Here is a 13,859-nt window from a genome sequence, read left to right on the forward strand (position 1 = left end):
TTGTTTATTGCGAGCTACTTTGGAAGAGAGGAGGAAAAACTGCAAAGAGTTTCCCCCTCCATGGTGCAGTTAGTTCCAGTGCGAGACTCCACACCCTTCAGAGAAGTTTCAGAGTAGCAGCCGTGTTAGTCTGTATTCGCAAAAAGAAAAGGAGTACTTGTGGCACCTTAGAGACTAACCAATTTATTTGAGCATAAGCTTTCAGAGAAGAATTGTCAGAGACCTGGAGAAAGGGTTTCAGGAACTACCCTGCAGCACCAGAAGAGTTTCTGTGCATCAAGAGAACTTTTGTCACTTACCAAAATAAATTAACATATAAAAACAAGGAAACACCATGGTTTATGCAGGAGACACAGGTTTTAGCAGGAGACACAGTCTGGATTCATGGGTTTCTGCCACAAATTCGTTATGTGACCTAGAGCACATCACTTCATCTCTCTCTCCCTCAACTTATCCATCTGTATAATGGATATAATAGGCAAAATCCTGCTCCTACTGAAATCAATACTTCTCTACCACAAATGAGGTAACACAAAGCTTAATAAATTAATGCTGTAAAAAAGCGAGTCCTTTGGGTGCAAAATACAATAGAAAAACTATTATTTGTAATGATAATATCATATTTAACTAGCATCTTTCATGATAAGGGATCTTGCGGTATTTTATAAACTTAAGCTGGTATAGAAACTATACACAGTGGTCATTTCATCCACCACTGAAATGTAGCTACTTCTGAGGTGGAACAAAGCAGCTGTTTAACAGCACACAGCCATACTACATACAAGATTTTGGAATTAGAAGTGAAGAATACCTTTTCCTACTGAAATTGCAGAGTTTGATTTAATTAGAGTGAATATAAAATATAACTTGGTCAGCACACTGGGCTAGCAAGAACCCTTTTCAGGTTGTAAGGTTTTTCAGAGGAAGGAATGATGACAGGTTTCAGAGTAACAGCCGTGTTAGTCTGTATTCGCAAAAAGAAAAGGAGTACTTGTGGCACCTTAGAGACTAACCAATTTATTTGAGCATGAGCTTTCGTGAGCTACAGCTCACTTCATCGGATGCATGTGAGCTGTAGCTCATGAAAGCTCATGCTCAAATAAATTGGTTAGTCTCTAAGGTGCCACAAGTACTCCTTTTCTTTTAGAGGAAGGAATGTGACTTCATGTGTGTTTGCACAGCATCTTCTAGGACAGCTAGACCAGCCTGGCTCATGACAAAGGAAACACATCATTCTTTTGTTATGCAATAATGAAACTACACCAGATAAATACAAAACAGAATGCAAACTCCACCCCCCGGCTGCATTTCCTGCAAATCAGTTACACCTGGTCCCCTCACTTTACAAGAAAAATCTATACGGAAACTTCTTGTGAAGTTTTCATTTACCAGACTTCAGTAACATGTGCCCCATCATTCTGAGAACCAGACCCAGCCCTAAGGTCCTGATCCTACAAACACTTAGGCATTTGCTTAACATTAAGCAAATGTTTAATTGCTTTGCTGGATCAGTGCCAAATCTGCCTCTCAGGGACTTATGACATTACACAAAGAAGAGTATTTAAAACACCTAATATCCATAGGATAAGATATTCAAGAGGATATTAGATACTAACCAAAATTTCCAGGTGTGCATTGCATGCCACAAACAACAAAGACTTTGAAAACAATGAAGGAAAATGGAGAGAGAAACCCCATTTTTGATTTTTATATATATAAATGAGAGACAAGGTGAGGGAGGGAATATCTTTTATTGGACCAACTTCTGCTGGTGAGAGAGACAAGCTTTCGAGCTACACAGAGCTCTTTTTGAGGTGTAGCTCGAAAGCCTGTCCCTTCCACGGATAGAAGTTGGTGCAATAAAAGACATTACCTTCCCCACCTTATCTCTCTCATCTCCTGGGCCAACATGGCTATGAAAACACTGCAATACAGATATATAATTATTAATACTAGCAAAATAAGTTTCTGGGCTTTAGGTCAAACATACCAAGTTGTGTTTGTTTGTTTTCGCTGCCCTTAAAGGAGTTCACATAAACTATTATCATCATTTTATGTTTGACTGTGTAGTAATTTCCATACCTGTCCAATCACTCATTATATTGATACAGACAGCCCTGAATTTCACAATTCTCAATACAGTACTTCCTACAGCCCCTATTTCAATACCATTGCTGGCATGACAATGTGTTGTGGGCATTACCCCAAGTCTTGGTGTACTGGACAGGTTTCACAGTAGTGGTGAGGCACCTTGGGCTTTGTTTTGTTTTTTAGTGTCCCTGTTCCTACTCTCAATGAAGTAATGGCAAAATTCTCATTAACTTCAAAGGGAGCAAGACGGTATCCTTTGTGTTAGTCAGTTTCTGATTAAGTGGTTCAGGCTGCTACGCTGAGCTGTGCAAAGGTTTCGTGACAAAAAGCAAAATTTGGCACAGGATCATCTAAAAGGTCATCAGTGTTCCTGGACCTTTCAAATAAACCTGGGCTCAATTTTGACCAAACATCATTGATTTATTATTTTTGAAAAAAAGGCAAAATATGTATCTAAGATAGATGGTTTTACATGGCCCCATCAACAAAGTATCAGGGCGCCTGCCCAGTATACATAGATGTATTTTCCCAATAGCTCTGAGGGGTAGGGAAGTATTATTTTCCCCATTTTCCCCAGATGGGGAAATGAGGCACAGAGAGAAAAAATCACTTGTCAGAAGTCACCCATGCAGTCTGTGCCAGAGTCAAAGACTGAACACAAATCCACTGAGATGTGCTAAAGTGTCCATCCTTCCTCCTTATTTGAGTATTGCTTCAAACTTGATATTTGAACAGACTCAGAACAAAACTCAAGGAGCGGGAACCCACCCAAAATTAAACTCTAGAAAGTTTCCCCAAGCCCCAGGAAGTAGAGTTGCCAGCTCCATGTGGCTGTCCTGCCACATACTGATGTTTCTGGTGTCTCTTTTCTTTCTCCCAAAGTAGATGTCTCCCCTCACAAGTCCCCTTCAGAGAATACTTAAAAGACATTGTGATTTCACTGGAAGCTGTTGTCATCACAGAACATATACCAGTGGCCCCACCTTGGTTTTTCAAATATCACAGCCGAAGCCTGATTAAACTACAAGTCCCTGAGTCATAATGACAGGTTTCAGAGTAGTGAATCATGGCTATATTTTAAAGAATCCTTATTGAGGTTACAGGGACAAACCAGCCCGATGTGTAGAAAGAATAGTAAATATGGCAGGTGACCAGCTTGGCTTGACAGTGAAATCCTTGCTGATCTTAAACACAAAAAAGAAGCTTACAAGAAGTGGAGATTGGACAAATGACCAGGGAACAGTATAAAAATATTGCTCGGGCATGCAGGAGTGAAATCAGGAAGGCCAAATCACACCTGGAGTTGCAGCTAGCAAGAGATGTTAAGAGTAACAAGAAGGGTTTCTTCAGGTATGTTAGCAACAAGAAGAAAGTCAAGGAAAGTGTGGGCCCCTTACTGAATGAGGGAGGCAACCTAGTGACAGAGGATGTGGAAAAAGTTAATGTACTAAATGCTTTTTTTGCCTCTGTCTTCAAGAACAAGGGTCAGCTCCCAGACTACTGCACTGGGCAGCACAGCATGGGGAGGAGGTGACCAGCCTTCTGCGAAGAAAGAAGTGGTTCGGGATTATTTAGAAAAGCTGGACAAGCACAAGTCCATGGGGCTGGATGTGCTGCATCTGAGAGTGCTAAAGGAGTTGGCAGATGTGATTGCAGAGCCATTGGCCATGATCTTTGAAAACTCATGGCGATCGGGGGAAGTCCCGGACGACTGGAAAAAGACTCATGTAGTGCCCATCTTTAAAAAAGGGAAGAAGGAGGATCCTGGGAACTACAGGCCAGTCAGCCTCACCTCAGTCCCCGGAAAAATCATGGAGCAGGTCCTCAAGAAATCAGTTCTGAAGCACTTCGAGGAGAGGAAAGTGATCAGGAACAGTCAGCATGGATTCACCAAGGGCAAGTCATGCCTGACTAATCTAATTGCCTTCTATGACAAGATAACTGGCTCTGTGGATGAGGGGAAAGCAGTGGACGTGTTGTTCCTTGACTTTAGCAAAGCTTTTGACACGGTCTCCCACAGTATTCTTGCCAGCAAGTTAAAGAAGTATGGGCTGGATGAATGGACTATAAGGTGGACAGACAGTTGGCTAGATTGTCGGGCTCATCAAGTAGTGATAATGGCTCCATGTCTAGTTGGCAGCCGGTATCAAGAGGAGTCCCCAGGCGTCGGTCCTTGGGCCGGTTCTGTTCAATATCTTCATAAATGATCTGGAGGATGGTGTGGATTGCACCCTCAGCAAGTTTGCAGATGACACTAAACTGGGAGGAGAGGTAGATACGCTGGAGGGCAGGGATAGGATACAGAGGGACCTAGACAAATTAGAGGATTGGGCCAAAAGAAATCTGATGAGGTTCAACAAGGACAAGTGCAGAGTCCTGCACTTAGGACGGAAGAATCCCATGCACCGCTACAGACTAGGGACCGAGTGGCTAGGCAGCAGTTCTGCAGAAAAGGACCTAGGGGATACAGTGGACGAGAAGCTGGATATGAGTCAGCAGTGTGGCCTTGTTGCCAAGAAGGCCAATGGCATTTTGGGATGTATAAGTAGGGGCATTGCCAGCAGATCGAGGGACGTGATCATTCCCCTCTATTCGACATTGGTGAGGCCTCATCTGGAGTACTGTGTCCAGTTTTGGGTCCCACACTACAAGAAGGATGTGGAAAAACTGGAAAACATCCAGCGGAGGGCAACAAAAATGATGAGGGGACTGGAACACATGAGTTATGAGGAGAGGCTGAGGGAACTGGGATTGTTTAGTCTGCAGAAGAGAAGAATGAGGGGGGATTTGATAGCTGCTTTCAACTACCTGAAAGGGGGTTCCAAAGAGGATGGCTCTAGACTGTTCTCAGTGGTAGCAGATGACAGAACAAGGAGTAATGGTCTCAAGTTGTAGTGGGGGAGGTTTAGGTTGGATATTAGGAAAAACTTTTTCACTAGGAGGGTGGTGAAACACTGGAATCTGTTACCTAGGGAGGTGGTGGAATCTCCTTAAGGTCAGGCTTGACAAAGCCCTGGCTGGGATGATTTAGTTGGGGATTGGTCCTGCTTTGAGCAGGGGGTTGGACTAGATGACCTCCTGAGGTCCCTTCCAACCCTGATATTCTATGATTCTATGCCATCTTTTATATGCAACAATGCTACAATATCTTGCTCAAAAATAAAGACCTTCTCAACAAAGTTTACATAACTAATGCAAAAAGCACAGTATGTTCCTGTCATCAGGACAGCCACAATCAGTGATCCTTCAAATTCTTCCTCACGCTGAAAAATTCAGCAGCCACAAAGTGTCTGACTTCACTCCTCAGAGAACGGGAAGGAACCAATAAAGTGCTGATTATGGGAGATTTTCAGATACCCATTCCTCAAAGAGCACATACTACTAACTTTGTCCTCAGTTACACCTGTGCAACCCTAGGAACCTGTAACTAAGGACATGATTTGAGCCATGAGTATTTAGAGAAAGACGAAGTAACATCAAGCTGGTTATTTTTGCAGTAAAACTACTTTTGAAGAAAAATTAATGAGCAAAACTATTTTCCAGTGAGGTCTGTTGGTTATGTAGTATTACTGTGAAAAGCTGTTGAAAAATCACACCAATAACAAATGATCTACCTGGTCTTCCGGCACTATGCTTATGGAATTTCTTTGCTGTGCAGTCTATTAGTTCTGCAGCACATCTACACATGCATCTACAGTGACACTAGTTAAGACAAAAGCTATAGTAGTCATTCATCTTCATGCTACAGCAAGGGACACTAGGCCCACCATATCTTCCCCATGCTTTGTAAATCACAGGACCATGCAGAGAAGCTTACATAGCAATGAAGAAGAACAGTGTCTCTCTGACAAGGACGAAAGCCATTTCTTCTTATTTTACTCTCCGTTGGTTGACGTAGTTAGTGCTGGCCAAATTTGCAAAGTTTTATTTCAGAAGTTTATCTTGTTATATTTGTGAAATACTTTCAACATTCCAAAGATACAGAGTTTTTCAAGATAAGAATTAAGATGGCAAAAAGTCTGTGTTCATTTGAAGGGCATGGCTGAGTTAGTGCTGTCTAGTTATTGTAAATCTTATCAGCAGTCCCCCTGGCTGTTGGTTGGTTGGTAGGGAGGGAGAAAGAGATCCATTGTAAATCTGAGTTGCCCCTTAATATCTCCAAAGGCCCTTTTCTTTGCAGAGCCGCCCGGGGGGAGGGGGTGGGGGCAGAAGTGGGGCAATTTGCCCCAGGCCCCGGGGCAATATACTATACTATAGCATTGCAACTATTTTTATGGAAGGGGTCCCCGAAATTGCTTTGCCCCAGGGCCCCTGAATCCTCTGGGCGGCACTGTTTCTTTGCCAGTAGAAAAATAGGGCAACAGGAAAGTAGTCCATGACTCTTGGAGACGCTCATAAATGAGGTCACTCTTCAGCAAGATGGCTGCCATCAGCACAAGACTTGGAAAATATTAATTTGAATGCAGAATCATTGTCCTGTCCAGTTCCCCACTTGTCTGGCAGGAAAGGCTGCTCACCATGGGAACTTGCAGTAAACTGAATGCACACAGATGGGTGCCACTTTCTTTATATTCCTCGGTCATCTGTAAAACAGAAATTGTGCTCATTTTATTGATAGGCCGTAACTCTAATCAGGCAAACACAGGCTGGTAAAAGGTGTGTTATGTAGGACAAGCATTAACGATACTTGGCAGCAGGAGTGCTGAGAGCCATAGGCTCCAACTCCGTGGCTGGAGCACCCACTGAAAAACATTAGTGGGTGTTTAGCACCCACCAGCAGCCTGCTCCCTCCCTTTCCCGCCAGTACCTCCCATCCACCAGCAGCCCTGCTGATCAATTCCTCCCGCTCAGCATCTCCTACCCGCCACAATCAGCTGTTCCACAGCAAACAGGAGGTGCTGGGAGGGAGGTGAAAGAGCAGGGACGGGGCACACTCAGAGGAGGGGGCAGAAGTGGGTGGGAAGAGACAGGGCGGGGGCTTGGGGAAGGGGTGAGGGCAGGACCTGGGGAGGAGCAGCAGTGGGAAGAGGCAGGGCGGGGGTGGGAGTTTAGGGGGAGGAGGCAGATGGGGCCGTGGGCGGAGCGGGGGGGCTGAGCACCCCTGGGACCCGGAAGAAGCTGGCACCTGTGCTGAGAGCCATTGAACCAAACTGTATATAATGGATATAATGAAATCCACTTCAAGCCAGGGGGTGCAGCAGCACCCCCAGCACCCCTAGTTCTAGCACCTATGCTTGGCAGTCTGTCTAAATGTTCAGAGTCTTTGACTGGGATTTTATTGGTCACATCTCAAATTGCTGTATATATTATTTTGTTTAATCACAACATATGTCTGAAAATTAATCTGATAAACCACACAATTAAAGTGGTAAAACAGGCTGGTTTAGTTCTATGGAAGAACAGGAGAAGCCTGATTTGTTTGGATAGCACACAGCGTTAGAAATTTGTCTGCTTTATTGACTGCAGCACTTCACCATAAATGCTAAGTGAGTAATATGACACAAGGTTAGCTGTTTCTTTTCTGTTACTGCTTAGCATCGGAGTTTCCTGTAGATGGAAGGGTGGCCCAGCCAAGAGGCCAACCAAGGAAATGATTTATTCCTAGCACACAGGCTTGCTGCCTCGGTTAGAGAGCAATCTAATTTGTTTAAATGTTTGAATGTTTGTGGTGTGTGCTTAAAGCTAGGGTGTTACAATATAGTATTGTTTGCAGTTCAAATAGGATGATGTTACTGAGGAAAGGCGTCTGTTGTGCAGAAAGGATAGCAGTCTTAAAATGCATCAACAGGAATCAGATAAACAATAACAATAATATACTTTTCCCCTTTCATTCCAGGATCTCAAAGCACTTTACAAAGATTAATTAATTAAGCTTCATAAGCCTCCCATTGCATCAGCTTCATTAACCCCAGTTGGGGAACCCTAAATACAGGAAGGTGACATGACCGCAGGTCATACAAAGAGTCAATAACAGAGCCAGAAATAGAACCCTGAAAAATAGAACTCCCCATCCCCTGCTCTGCCCATTAGACCACACCTAGGACATAGGTAGGCTTGCACAATCACCCAGTTTCTCAGAGACCAGTGATTACACGGGTGTGATGACCGTGCTGTATGTGTACTGATGAGAGTGGAACTGGAAAGTCAGACACATAATTCTGGAAATGAGGATTATCAAGTGTCACAGCGGTGGGACTTCAAACCACACATGCTGAGGGGCAGAATTTGGCCTAAAGAAAAGAAAATACAGACTAAAAAACCAACAAAGCAAGAGTCACTTTGTCTTTGCAGAGGGCTAAAATCAGCTAATTTCACTGTGGTTTCTCTCCTTTGGATTTGTCCTTTGGTCTGTGTCAGGGAGGCTCCTTCCCCATTACACCTGTCCCTCAGCTGTCCTGCAGAGCTCTCTCCTTCTCCCCACAGAAATGCCTTTGATCTTTTACAGCCCCCTTAAGAAACCTGTTACTCAGAGAATCATGCTAGCATTATCTTGCATATTCAAGCTTAGCCTCTCTTTTCCTTCCTCTATTCAGCTACCCTATCTCAGCTGTGATGTTTTTTAACTCCTCACCAACAGCTGATATTCTCCCAGGTGACCAATTCCCATGCTAGTATGTGCCACATGGAAACCCGATGTCAGCCACAGTACCCCTTTGGATTTTGGGTGAGCTTAGGAGAGGAAAGCATATGTCACCTAGACATGCAGAAAAAGAGAAGGTGCCAGAAAGATAGCAGACATCCACACAGTCACATGCATATAGTCATGGCCTCTGTGAAAGTCAGTGAGGGTACAAGAAACACTGATCCGGGCTAACATTGCAATGTTTATGCTTCCAAGCGCAAGAACTATACTGATCTTTAGGCAAGAACCTCCTGACTCCTGGATTCTCATCTGCATTCTGGACAACCTGGAAAACGTTCACTTCCATCCCTCTTGCAGGCTTGCCAAGAATCATGAAGCAGTAATGCAGTTGAGAGTAAACATGACTACTCATTTGAGGAGTATGGAGTTTATCCAGTTCTGATGTGGGGAATATGGAATTTAGTTTGTTAGTTTACCCACTTTTTTCCCCACCATTACACCACTGTCATGAGGAAATGTGAACCTGCATCTCAGCATCCAGAGGATCCCAGAAGGAAGAGCAACCAAAGCTGGCAAAGTGGCTACATCATTGAGAGATCCTGAGCACAGCAAACCATCACCATTAAACCATCACCAAGTGTGTGCTGAATATTCTGGATGGATGACAAATGGGTTCCTAGTAGAAAATCAGGAATACTAGTTAAAGGACATCATCATCATAAAAATCATACATTGTAAATAAACAAAATGATTTACCAATGGTACTAATAAGACCTTAAATAAAAGTGAAATCATTTTGAAATCCAATCACTACTCCTTTTCCTTGTTTCCTTCTGGCATTTCTCATCTTGGACAATGACAATCAATTAAAATCCGTTTTAATTTGGTTTATAATCCACTTCACTTTCAGGTTCACTCAGTGCTGCAATGCTTGGGTTACAAACATTCTCCTGCTGTGTTTTTACAAAAACACTTTTGTTCACTGGATTTTTCAAAAAATATTGTGAAAACATGTCTATTGATCTTAGGGTTTGTAAAAGATTGTGCTTACAAAATGTAAATATTAGGTCAAACAAATTTTGTTTACATTAAAGGAAGAGTTTTATCAAGTGGGCATTTTCCTAATCATTACAGAAAAGTGTTCTCACCTATATAATGAGCCAGACAAATCCCCACGGACCCAAGCTGAGGAGCAGTTTGTGGTTTTGTTCGTGTTGAAAGGATTCAGCAAAGTTTTCACTGTCTAAAACATCATATCCCTAGAAATTGTGTGTGTTTTAAAACGGTTACTGTTCATGCACCCAGAGATTGTAGCAGGGGTATTGAATGGATGGATAAACAAAAAACCTAAATTCCAATAATATTTCTTCTTAGCACTGAATCTATCATTTGATTTGAACAATTTTTACTTCCAATCTAATCTAATACATGCACAATTTCATTAACCATTTTTCCTATTCTATTACTTCTTATTTCTCACTGTCATAAGTCTTAATATTTACACAGAAATCACCAGCATCATGCATGGGACATGGCATGGCAAGGCAAAGACCTAGTCCTCATACTTCATAGTATCAACTTAAAATTACATTTATATGTTTTTTTTAAAACCTGCCATTGTTGTAAATAATTTTAGGATCTTCTTTATTTTTTCAGGTTTCAGAGTAACAGCTGTGTTAGTCTGTATTCGCAAAAAGAAAAGGAGTACTTGTGGCACCTTAGAGACTAACCAATTTATTTGAGCATGAGCTTTCGTGAGCTACAGCTCACTTTGAAGTTCAAGAAAGCTCATGCTCAAATAAATTGGTTAGTCTCTAAGGTGCGACAAGTACTCCTTTTCTTTTTGTTTATTTTTTCAGTTTACTTTGACCATTTGACAGCACTTTGGATATGGTTAGTTTAATTGTTTCCCTCTTCAGTCCGTCATTATCTCCTGTTGTTTCCACAGGTGTTTCACAGAGCAGCAGCAGAGTGAAAAACTTTATTAAAAAGAAAAGGAGTACTTGTGGCACCGTAGAGACTAACCAATTTATTTGAGCATAAGCTTTCGTGAGCTACAGCTCACTTCATCGGATGCATACTGTGGAAAATACAAAAGATGTTTGTTTTTATACACACAGACCATGAAAAAATGGGTGTTTATCACTACAAAAGGTTTTCTCTTCCCCCACCCCACTCTCCTGCTGGTAATAGCTTATCTAAAGTGATCACTTTCCTTACAGTGTGTATGATAATCAAGTTGGGCCATTTCCAGCACAAATCCAGGTTTTCTCCCCCCCCCCGCCACACAAACCCACTCTCCTGTTGGTAATAGCTGTATTACCAACAGGAGAGTGGGTTTGTTTGGGGGGGGGGGTAGGGCGGGGGGTGAAAACCTGGATTTGTGCTGGAAATGGCCCACCTTGATTATCATACACATTGTAAGGAGAGTGATCACTTTACATAAGCTATTACCAGGAGGAGAGTGGGGTGGGGGGAGAGAAAACCTTTTGTAGTGATAAACACCCATTTTTTCATGATTTGTGTGTATAAAAACAAACATCTTTTGTATTTTCCACAGTATGCATCCGATAAAGTGAGCTGTAGCTCACAAAAGCTTATGCTCAAATAAATTGGTTAGTCTCTAAGGCGCCACAAGTACTCCTTTTCTTTTTGAGGTCTAAAATCTGACTCTCAGCATCTTTTTCTATTGGTATCAGAGTACTGGGTATTGGTTTCTTTCATTTTATATGAACTTGAAAAATTACCATGAACATTTACTAGCCCAGACAGAAAATCTACTCACATATCTTCTACCATGATCATTTAATATAATGAACAAATTATATTTTATTTACCCACCTAAACAAATTATTTGCCCTGTATTTGTAGCAACTAGAAATTTACAAGGCGTATTCTATACCTATTGTTTCATAGTCAATAAAATCTCAGTTTAAAAAATGTTCTGGAATCATAAACCTCCCCTAGCAAGTAATGGGATTTCTGGATGAGCATGGTTAATTTTAAGGTTCTATCTACTCTGTAGAAACTACCATGCTGGTGGAATAGATTGCAATACAGTAGTTCCCCATCATGATTTAAGTAGACAAGACCAAGCCAGGCTGAACTTTACCAAGGCTGAAATACAGCTCAGGAATAGAGTTAAAACAGAAGTCATTCCCAACTACACTATAAAACCAAAGATTCTAACCCATGTTTGGTATTACCATGCTGCAATCTGGTGCTCCACTGCTGTCACTTTTGGTGGTGTAAATGTGATTAAAAGGCAAACAGAACCCGAAAATGGCAACTCCTTATACTTTCACTCCAAATAGTTGGAGTAAGCTATCTGTTCAAGCAAAACAGGCATTGTCTGGTTTCAAGGAAGATTTTTCTCTTCTGAAGCCTTGTCAGTACAAAAAGGAATGAAAATATAACAATGTTGTCTGCTTCTTTCAGACTGAGCGTCTTGTCTTATAGCCAACTAAAATGTCACTCAAATGGACCTAAAAAGTTCCTATCCTGCACCTACAAAAACAGCTGTTAAAAACCATGATCAATGTAAAACCTGTTTTATGTCCACCAGGTAAATGTAAGGACCAGCTGATATTTTGGATACTCTATAGATTAGAGAGATAAAATAGTCAATTTCAATGTTAATCTGTCTTGTGTATCTCATTTCTCAGTGGCATTTAACCACTGACTACAGTACACCATAGTAGCACAATGCATGCAGTTATGCGACTACTCTGCTGCGCATTACGGTATCTGCTTGTTGTGCTTGCAGGAGATTTACTGAGTATTCTTCAGCTGTATTTTTGACAGGAGGCTTTTGCTTATGGGATAAGCACCTTTTTGGTGAAGTAAGTGAAAGATACAACACAAAGGTAAAGTCAGATTCAAGGTCAATGTGTTTGGTTGGCTTCTCAACTGATTTTCCATACTAAATAAGTGTAACCTGTTCTGTTCAGATTATTAGAACTGCCAGGGTGTAGTTAATAGATATTTCAGAATAACAGCAATGTTAGTCTGTATTCGCAAAAAGAAAAGGAGTACTTGTGGCACCTTAGAGACTAACCAATTTATTTGAGCATAAGCTTTCATGAGCTACAGCTCACTTCATCGGATGCAGTGAGCTGTAGCTCACAAAAGCTTATGCTCAAATAAATTGGTTAGTCTCTAAGGTGCCACAAGTACTCCTTTTCTTTTTGTAATAGATATTGTTCTCAAGGGGAGTTTATAGTAATCAGAAGGCAATTATTTTGACAGGATTTTGGTCAGAAACTGACCAAGTCCTGGTCTTCACCATCAAACCTGCTTATTCTAGCTTCATTTCAAAACATTGTTTATACACAATCCTGCATTCCTTTTCTGACACTGGGGCAGCGGGTGCATTTGTGCAATTTGAAATTAAAAAACGCCTTTGTTCCCAAACAAAATATAAGGACATCTGGGAAAGTCTGAGAAACTCTTGAATGAGAAAGGAACTTCTAGGCTTAGCTCTCACAGTGGGAAGCAAGATTTTATGCAGTGATTAGCTCTTGTGCAGGGCTTTGCATTTTCAACTTGCTTTACAAATGCGGTTAGGAGTAGTTAGGGGTGCTTAGCATTTCACAGAATCAGACTCAAAATGCTTCAAATTAATATGAGATGCTACAATTAGTTAACCTTTGTACAGCACTTCAGGGGTGCAATCCTGCAGGATGCTGACCACTCTGGCTCTAATCCAGCAAAACATTTAAGCACATGCTTGATTTTAGGCACGAGTAGTCCTAACAAAGCTAACAGGACTATGCAGGTGCCGGAATGCTTTGCTAGTTAAGGCCAGAATGCTCAGTACCCTGCAAGATCAAGCCCTAGAAATGAAAGACATGCAGAGGGGATAGGCACTATATAAAAATCTTGCCTTCCACCTGCAGTAGTAACCATAGAACGATTTTGTTCATTAAAGAGTTTTCCTCTGGCTTTCCCAGATGCCCTCATATTTTGCCGTTTGTGAATGAAAAGGTTTTGTTGCTGTTTACATTAATAGACGCAGAGGTTATTTATCCCCTTATAAGATGAGTTCATCATCTTTCAGGCCCCATATGGCTGGCTTTAAGCCACTTGCACAGACCCCTGAGCCTTCCACTATTAAATGTCAAGATTTTCTGAAGTGTGCACTTACAAGATGTACAATATACAAAATGTTCACAGAGAAACCAAA

The sequence above is a fragment of the Lepidochelys olivacea genome, assembly GCF_965140295.1.
Source record: "Lepidochelys olivacea isolate rLepOli2 genome assembly, chromosome: 10".
Lineage (NCBI taxonomy): Eukaryota > Metazoa > Chordata > Testudines > Cheloniidae > Lepidochelys > Lepidochelys olivacea.